This window comes from Pteropus vampyrus, unplaced genomic scaffold (assembly GCF_000151845.1).
Source record: "Pteropus vampyrus isolate Shadow unplaced genomic scaffold, Pvam_2.0 Scaffold89, whole genome shotgun sequence".
Lineage (NCBI taxonomy): Eukaryota > Metazoa > Chordata > Mammalia > Chiroptera > Pteropodidae > Pteropus > Pteropus vampyrus.
The window spans coordinates 1,420,534-1,426,533 of record NW_011888870.1 but is presented as its reverse complement, the minus strand read 5'-3'; positions in this window follow the sequence as shown (position 1 = coordinate 1,426,533).

The window sequence follows — 6,000 nt, the reverse complement described above, 5'->3', positions numbered from 1 at the left end:
TCTATCTCCTCTGTATATTTGACTTCTTTCCTATATTATAATTATTCCTGAACTCGCTTTATTCCCCTTCTTAAATGATACATTTCTTCAAGGCTAAAAAAACATGGACTGTCACAGGACATGGATTTACGGATTCAAAGCCACTTTATCTTGATCTTTAGGGTGCCAGGAGCCACTAATTGTCATCTCAAATTAGATATTAAAAAGCTCAATACATAGTAAGTGCATAATGAAAATTCTGAATGTTATTTATTTGCTCATTCGATTTCAAAGCCACTTCAACATAATTCACTAATTTATTTTAAAACTGGCTTTTGGAGTAATATCTGATACCAAAGTAAATTTGTGAAATTGCTGAGAACTTCGATGAGCATTTTTAAGGAATATTCTTTCAGAAAAAATGGAGGCACTAAAAGACCAAGTCTCAGGATCTCTTTCTCACTGCTTAGTTCTGGTACCACTAGGAGAACCGTAGCCTTGGAGCTAGAATTTTCTTTGTGACATATTTTTAAAACCCCCAGATGAAGACAGGCTGAACTGAAAGAAAATATTTTCATTTCATTGTTCTCAACCCTTATTCAGTTAACCACCAAAACACTAACTTAATCATGGCACACATTTAAAGCCATGAAGTATTTACAATGCAATGCCTAAAGCAGATATGTATAGTTTATTCATTCTACAGCTCAGTAAATTCTGAATACACAGACTCAAATTGATGCTCTCAAGTGATTGTACCAGTGCAAACAAACTTTCTTTAAAAAAAAAAAAAAAAAAAAGCTCATCTTTAGAATTTGATTTGGGTTCTGAAAGATGGTGTTCTCTAGATATGTCTTAGGTGACATAAATAAATCTAGGTTATAGCTCTTCCCTACAGCCATCAAAGCACATTCTGCCCTATGACTGAATTATTTCTGAGCAGGTGACACTCTTCCTACTGTTTCTAACATGTTAGAGCTACCACATAAAAGGCTACGTCTAAGTACATATTTGCTAAATGAAACGAAAAAATCTCAGTTGAATTTCCCAGTTCTGAACAACTCCCCACTACTGTTTTGATGTCTCTCATAGAAAGTACTGGCTACATCAGTGAGTTTGTAATCCTGGGAAACCACAGGTACCTGGTAGTGGACATGTTTTGAAGTGTGACATGCCAAGAACCTTTCTTTGTCACAGACTGAGAAACTGTTTTACTAACTTCTACATTTTATTCGTTTGCCTGTTTAAATCATGTTACCTCTGCAACTTTCTCCGGTGATTCCACAACTGTTACCTTTCAAGCTTTTCCTTTCTCACTTTGTACAAGTCAGTAGAATCCATTCCTGGGTGCTCAGTAAACATTTATTAAATGGGTAGAAAATTCTTTTGTGACTTTGTTACCACTCGTGAGGTATTGTTCTAGGGACTAGAGATGAAATTGTGAGGACAAATGTGTCCTCTTACACCATGGAGTTCACAGCCCAGTGGAGAAGATAGAACATTGGTCAAATCATGACAAAATAAGTGTTGGCTGACAGATATGATCAGTGCTACGAAGGAGCAGTGTGTGTGGTGGTTAGAGGGTTTGTGATGGGGGCTCTGAGCTGGTTGAAAGGTCAGGAATTGCTTCCCTGAAAAAATGAAGCCTTAGCCGAGATGTGAATCACGAGTGGGAAGTCACAAGTGGGGATGGAAGAGATGAGCACTCCGGGCAGAGCGAGGGGCGTGTGCAAAAGCCTGTAGGAAGGAATCTGAAAGTTACCAGGGACTGGAAAAAGGCTCGTAAGGCCAGAGCAAAGAGAGTTAGGGAGAGGGCGGTGAGAGGTAAGTCTAGAGAGGAAAGACTAGGTCAAGTCATGCAGGCCCTTAGCTCCACATTCCAGGGTCTTTATTCTAAGAGCCACAGAAGCTGTCAGAAAATTTTAAGCAGAGGGTTGACATAATTGGATTTGGGTTTAAAAACCAGAATAAAAGTTATTGATACAAAAGAACTGCTAGGTGAGAAGAAATATTAGCCAGAAGGTAAATAATAACAATATACTTTTGTTATTGAGTTTCCACTGCATCCCACTCTCGGTACTAAAGTGACACATCTCCTCCTATTTGGGGTCATCTCCAAGTAGATCCTTGGCAACCCAACCTTTTGTACCAGCCCTTTGGCCTTCAGAGACACTAATAAAAACAATGAGGGAAAGAACGTCAAAATGTGGCCAGACATTTTGAAGTATGGTGGTCATCAACTTATTCAGCTTCGACAGGAGATGAGTTCAGAGGCCACCTGGTGAGCGGTTTCCCCCCACCCATCCCCCCACCCCACCCCCACCACTGTGAAGCATAGCATCACTGTGCGGCCAAGCTCCAGACTGCACTCCTGACCTCAGTGACCACTGAGTGAGGACCTCAATCACATGCCACCTCACTCTTGCAGGAACTCTGAGCATGTGGCCTTAGGTCATAGATACACCATATTAGTTTTGTATATCAACCAATAGCTCTATTTGCTTTCCCTTTAGGGTGTTTTAGTGATGCTGATTCCTCACTCTACCCTTGAGCTTCTAACACATACATAGGAGACTGTCTGATAAGTTTGGAAGCTTTTTAAATTAGAACATTACCAACTTGTGCACTTAATCATCTTTGATGTGGATTACAGGATTAATGAGGACTCCCTTAATAAGAAAGACATTGAGAATTTATCCTTAGTTCTGTCTTCCTAATAAAACTGAGTCGTCTGTCTTCCAGGGAAAGGGTCTCATTGATTGTCAGATCTGCCACATTCAGGAACCCAAGCGCAGTTCTACAGCTAAAATTCCCTCAGCTAAAATTCCACCCATCAGGGACCACATTTGAACAATAGCTCTCCTGTTGAGCTTTTCCTCATTGCTGCCCCTCAAGAGGCCACAATATCTTCCTTCTCTAAATCTTTCAAAGTTTTTGTATCACAGTTTGCCTTTTAGACACTGGTTCCTACGTACACACGCCCTATGCTATAAACCGTTTGAAGGCAGGAGCTTCAACAAGGAGTGTCCACTATGTGCTGACATTTGCTTACAGAACCTCACACTGCTAAGGAGCTGGGGCTACTGTCCTCTGTGAATCTGTGGTACCCAGAACTATGCCTGGTTGGTAGAAGAAGGCCCCAAAATATTTGTGGAAACTGGTTCTTGTATGCCTTGCCACTATGATCAAAGTAAACTATCACAATGTGTTATCCCTTCCCAGACATACTTTCCTGTCAAAAGGGACACCTGTAGTAGGTAAAGCTTAACCTCTATCTTTAATAAAGGTGGCTACTTTTTTTCAAACCACAGCTATAAGATGGCCCACTCACCTCTCAGAAGGTATTCTGTTCTCCCAGCTCTATTTGAGTTTTCCAGAAACAGGGACTGGGGTTTGCTTGTACTACTCAGTCACCTGGTACCCAAGTGAGCACCCAAAAGGAATATAGTAAAGATGTGGCACAGTCACCAAAGGTCACATTGCCCCCACCAAGCCCGGCTCCGAGGATGGATGCCACCGAGCACCAGGCTGTCCTGTGCCGGAACATCCTCACCCACCCAGGAAGAAGGCACGTCCAAGTCTTCCAAAGGGCCAAAACCGGTCGGTAAAAAAAAAAAAAAAAGAATAAAACCACCATTTGGCTCTGTCCCTTATGAATTTGATCTATTTTACCCACATCATCACCAAGGCTGTCGAACCAGTAAATCTGGTTTCCCCCATTATCCATCCTCTCAAGGGAAAAGTCCATCTTTGAACAGCTCTAGCTGTAGAAAGCTCATCCTGCCACTGCACCTGTCTTCTCTCGCACAGCCTGGGAAGTCCGAGGCAGGCACAAGATGTGCCACTAGGGCAGAGCACCGGGGAGGCCCCAGAGAGAGGCTGTAGAAGCCTCTGGCCTGCTCCACTTACATTATCAACTCCCCTGTGCTGCAGTGATGTTTGGACATGTCATGTCTTCGTTAAAGCACATGTTCTGTGAGGGGCCTGGTGGGATGCATCTTTCTGTTTCCATCATACCCAGCTGAGGGGCCCATCGGAGCCAGCATTTCAGTCCATCTTCGTTAAATGAACTCTACCTACATTCCTGCCTATCATTCCTGCCTGAGTACGATGACCTCTAAGAGAACACTGAGTGGCAGCCACGTAAAAGCCTCTATATCAATATGGGAGCTCATGAGGATCCTTTTCGGGTCTTACCCAATATCTATAGCTCAGCGTGCTTCCTCGGCAGCTGAGGGAGGTCTCTGCATGCTCCAAAGAACCACACTGCCATCTGCTGGCAGGAGATGCACACAAAGGCCTTGGATGCAGTCGTGCCAGCCTTATGGAGTTGCTGGAAAGTCCCAATGTCTGACTTCCAGAGTAATGCCCTCCTAATCCCTGGCATGTGACACTGTCAGCTATGGAAGCCCCAAGCTCTCTCCCTTATGGCTTTCCAAGCATCTCCCTGGACTCGCAGTCCTTTCTTCAAACATCTTTCTCTTGTCCAGAAACATTGTCCTCCACCACCTCACTTAGGCATACAGAGGAGTTTTCTGACCCACAGAGGAAGGAAAGAGAGCATGGGATGTGGAGAGAGCCAGACACCTCCACTCACCCTTCTCCAAGGGGCTTTCCTGCAGCCCCAGATCACAATGCCTGAGCAGACTTGGTCAGATTTTCTGTAATGAGAAAATGTTTCACATTTTAATGAGAATTGAAACTTAAAAAACAAGTGTCTCAGATTGGGTTGGAAGATATGGGCATACAGACCAAGCTAACATTTGGAGACACACTGTACAGGAGCTTTCTCATTCGATCCTCACAGCCAATGACAGGAAGATGCCACCACTAACCTCACTTTACAGAGAGGGAAACGAGGCTCAGAGAGGTTGTTTTCTTTCCAAGGATTCACAGCTAGTACACAGTGCCCTCTGCTTTGGAACCGTTTTTAGCCACTACAGCCCTTCGCATGCTACTTCTATAAGGGAAAAATAAAATAAAATTTTCCTTAGTAAAAAAATGCTTTTCCAAGATGTCTTTCAATAAGTAAATGTATAAACAAACTGGTATATCTATACAATGGAATATTACTCAGTGATAAAATGAAATAAGGTATCAAGCCACGAAAAGACATGGATAAATCTTAAATACATATTTCTAAGTTAGAGAAGACAGTCTGAAAAATCTACATGCTATGATTCCTATTATATGACATCTAGAAAAGACAAAGCTGTTATAGAGACGGTGAAAAGATCAGTGGTTGCCAGGAGGCTGAGGGAGAGCCGAGGGGGCTCTGAATAGGTGAAGCACAGGCGATTTTCTTAGGTGGTGAAATTATTCTGTATGACACCGCAAGTGTGGATCCATGACACTATGCATTTACCAAAACCCACTGAAACTTACTGTACAAAGAGCGAACCTTAATGTATGAAAATTGAAAAAATCATTTAGGAGGTCAGAGGAATCCCAGGATGGAACAGAGGTGTGACAAAACAATTTAACTGTATTAAAATGTATGAAACCACCTCACTGAAGGGAGTGGGAAGAAAGGGTGCTGAGTCACATAACTCTGGAAATGAGCAGAGTATATAAAACCAAAGCAAAAGGAACTGCACATAAACATTGTACTGGAATTGATAAGGTCATTTCTCATAGTGGTACAGGTTAAAAATCCTCATAGTGTTATACGTGTCCACCGGAACTGAATGATTAAGTAAATGCATGGAGTGGTGGGAGCCAGGCTTCTCACTGAGGAAATGGGATGTTACAGATAAGCAGGGAGAGGTGTTAATGGATTAGAGTTTGACGCATCAGTACAAACTCATGTTTAGCTTAATACAGACACACACAGTTACATATAGAAATATTTATGGATAGATGATTGATTGCTAGATAGATAGATAGATAGATAATAGATAGATGACAGATGATAAAGTATACATATATATACGTCCTTACTGTCAGCTGAGAGGGCCTAGAAGCAATCAGAACCCAGTAGCGACAACCCATCTAGTTCCCAGATCTTAGTTTTAAACACCT